Source organism: Megascapheus bottae, unplaced genomic scaffold (assembly GCF_031878675.1).
Source record: "Megascapheus bottae isolate mThoBot1 unplaced genomic scaffold, mThoBot2.hap1 HAP1_SCAFFOLD_52, whole genome shotgun sequence".
Lineage (NCBI taxonomy): Eukaryota > Metazoa > Chordata > Mammalia > Rodentia > Geomyidae > Megascapheus > Megascapheus bottae.
The window spans coordinates 554,775-558,448 of record NW_028327691.1 but is presented as its reverse complement, the minus strand read 5'-3'; positions in this window follow the sequence as shown (position 1 = coordinate 558,448).

The window sequence follows — 3,674 nt, the reverse complement described above, 5'->3', positions numbered from 1 at the left end:
CACAGAATGGAGGTTTGTGAAGTCATAGAATGGAGGTGTGTGAAGTCAGAGAATGGATGTTTCTGAAGTAAGAATGAAGGTGTGTGAAGTCATAGAATGTAGGTGTGTGAAGTCAAATTGGAGGTGTGTGAACTCATAGAATGGAGGTGTGTGAACTCATAGAATGGAGGTGTGTGAAGTCATGGAATGGAGGTGTGTGAAGTCAAAGAATGGAGGTGTGTGAAGTGAAACAATAGAGGTGTGTGAAGTCACAGAATGGAGGTGTGTGAAGTCACAGAATGGAAGTGTGTGAAGTCAAAACCGAGGTGTGTGAAGTCACAGAATGGAGGTGTGTGAAGTCATAGAATGGAGGTGTGTGAAGTCACAGAAAGAAGGTGTGTGAAGTCACAGAATGGAGGTGTGTGAACTCAGGATGGAGGTGGGTGAAGTCACAGAATGGTCGTGTGTGAAGTCATAGAATGGAGCTGTGTGAAGTCACAGAATGGAGGTGTGTGAATTCATAGAATGGAGGTGTGTGAAATCATAAAATGGAAGTGTTTGAAGTCACAGAATGGAGGTGTGTGAAGTCAGAATGGAGGTGTCTGAAGTCACAGAATTGAGGTGTGTGAATTCACAGAATAGAGGTGTGTGACGTCAGAATGCAGGTGTGAAGTCACAGAAGGGAGGTGTGTGAAGTCACAGAATGTATGTTTGTGAAGTAAGAATGAAGGTGTTTGAAGTCATAGAATGGAGGTGTGTGAAGTCACAATGGAGGTGTGTGAAATCTTAGAATGGAGGTGTGTGAAGTCATAGAATGGATTTTTGTGAAATAAGAATGGAGGTGTGTGAAGTCATAGAATGGAGGTGTGTGACGTCACAGAATGGAGATGTGTGAAGTCATAAAATGGAGCTGTGTGAAGTCAGAATGGAGGTGTGTGAAGTCACAGAATGGAGGTGTGTCAACTCAGAATGGAGTTGTGTGAAGTCACAGAATGGAGGTGTGTGAAGTCAGAATGGAGGTGTGTGAAGTCACAGAATTGAGGTGTGTGAACACAGAATGCAGGTGTGTGAATCACAGAATGGAGGTGTGTGAAATCATAGAATGGAGGTGTGTGAAGTCATAGAATGGATGTTTGTGAAGTAAGAATGAAGGTGTGTGAAGTCATAGAATAGAGGTGTGTGAAGTCAAAGAATGGAGGTGTGTGAAGTCACAGAATGGAGGTGTGTGAAGTCACACAATGGAGGTGTGTGAAGTCTCGAATGGAGATGTGCGGTCATAGAAGGGAGGTGTGTGAAGTCATAGAATGGAGGTGTGTATAATCATAGAATGGAGGTGTGTGAAGTCAAAGAATTGAGGTGTGTGAAGTCAGAATGGAGGTGTGTGAAGTCAGAATGGAGGGGTGTGAATTCAGAATGGAGGTGTGTGAAGTCCTAGAATGGAAGTGTGTGAAGTCATAGAATGGAGGTGTGTGAAGGAAGAATGGAGGTGTGTGAAGTCACAGAATGGAGGAGTGTGAACTCAGAATGGAGGTGTGTGAAGTCACAGAATGGAGGTTTGTGAAGTCATAGAATGGAGGTGTGTGAAGTCAGAGAATGGATGTTTCTGAAGTAAGAATGAAGGTGTGTGAAGTCATAGAATGGAGGTGTGTGAAGTCAAGTTGGAGGTGTGTGAACTCATAGAATGGAGGTGTGTGAACTCATAGAATGGAGGTGTGTGAAGTCATGTAATGGAGGTGTGTGAAGTCAAAGAATGGAGGTGTGTGAAGTGAAACAATAGAGGTGTGTGAAGTCACAGAATGGAGGTGTGTGAAGTCACAGAATGGAAGTGTGTGAAGTCAAAACAGAGGTGTGTGAAGTCACAGAAAGGAGGTGTGTGAAGTCACAGAATGGAGATGTGTGAAGTCAAAAAGGTGGTGTGTGAAGTCACAGAATGGAGGTGTGTGAAGTCATAGAATGGAGGTGTGTGAACTCAGAATGGAGGCGTGTGAAGTCACAGAATGGAGGTGTGTGAAGTCATAGAATGGAGGTTTGTGAAATCACAGAATGGAGGTGTGTTAATTCATTGAATGGAGGTGTGTGAAGTCATAGGATCGAGGTGTGTGAAGTCACAGAATGGAGGTGTGTGAAGTCACAGAATGGAGGTGTGTGAAGTCACAGAATGGAGGTGTGTGAACTCAGAATGTAGGTGTGTGAAGCCACAGAATGGAGGTGTGTGAAGTCATAGAATGGAAGTGTGTGAAGTCATAGAAAGAGGTGTGTGAACTCAGAATGGAGGTGTGTGAAGTCACAGAATGGATGTTTGTGAAGTCATAGAATGGAGGTGTGTGAAGTCAGAGAATGGATGATTCTGAAGTAAGAATGAAGGTGTGTGAAGTCATAGAATGGAGATGTGTGAAGTGAAATTGGAGGTGTGTGAACTCATAGAATGGAGGTGTGTGAACTCATAGAATGGAGGTTTGTGAAGTCATGGAATGGCGGTGTGTGAAGTCAAAGAATGGAGGTGTGTGAAGTGAAACAATAGAGGTGTGTGAAGTCACAGAATGGAGGTGTGTGAAGTCACAGATTGGAAGTGTGTGAAGTCAAAACGGAGGTGTGTGAAGTCACAGAATGGAGGTGTGTGAAGTCACAGAATGGAGGTGTGTGAAGTCAAAAAGATGGTGTGTGAAGTCACAGAATGGAGGTGTGTGAATTCATAGAATGGAGCTGTGTGAAGTCAGAATGGAGGTGTGTGAAGTCAGAATGGAGGGGTGTGAATTCAGAATGGAGGTGTGTGAATTCACAGAATGGAGGTGTGTTAAGTCATAGAATGCAGGTGTGTGAAATCATAGAATGAAGGTGTGTGAAATCAGAATGGAGGTGTGTCACGTCACAGAATTGAGGTCTGTGAAGTCAGAGAATGGAGGTGTGTGAAGTCAGAATGAAGGTGTTTGAAGTCATAGAATGGAGGTGTGTGAAGTCACAGAATGGAGGTGTGTGAATTCATAGAATGGAGGTGTGTGAAGTCATAGGATCGAGGTGTGTGAAGTCACAGAATGGAGGTGTGTGAAGTCACAGAATGGAGGTGTGTGAAGTCACGGAATGGAGGTGTGTGAACTCAGAATGTAGGTGTGTGAAGCCACAGAATGGAGGTGTGTGAATCATAGAATGGAAGTGTGTGAAGTCATAGAAAGGAGGTGTGTGAATTCAGAATGGAGGTGTGTGAAGTCACAGAATGGAGGTTTATGAAGTCATAGAATGGAGGTGTGTGAAGTCAGAGAATGGATGTTTCTGAAGTAAGAATGAAGGTGTGTGAAATCAAAGAATGGAGGTGTGTGAAGTCATAGAAGGGACGTGTGTGAAGTCAGAATGGAGGTGTGTCAAGTCACAGAATTGAGGTGTGTGAAGCCACAGAATGGAGGTGTGTGAAGTCCTAGAATGGAAGTGTGTGAAGTCATAGAATGGAGGTGTGTGAAGGAAGAATGGAGGTGTGTGAAGTCACAGAATGGAGGTGTGTGAACTCAGAATGGAGGTGTGTGAAGTCACAGAATGGAGGTTTGTGAAGTCATAGAATGGAGGTGTGTGAAGTCATACAACGGAGGTGTGTGAAGTCAGAATGGAGGTGTGTGAAGTCACAGAATGGAGGTGTGTGAATTCAGAATGGAGGTGTGTGAAGTCATAGCATGGAGGTGTGTCAAATCATAGAATGAAGTTTTGTG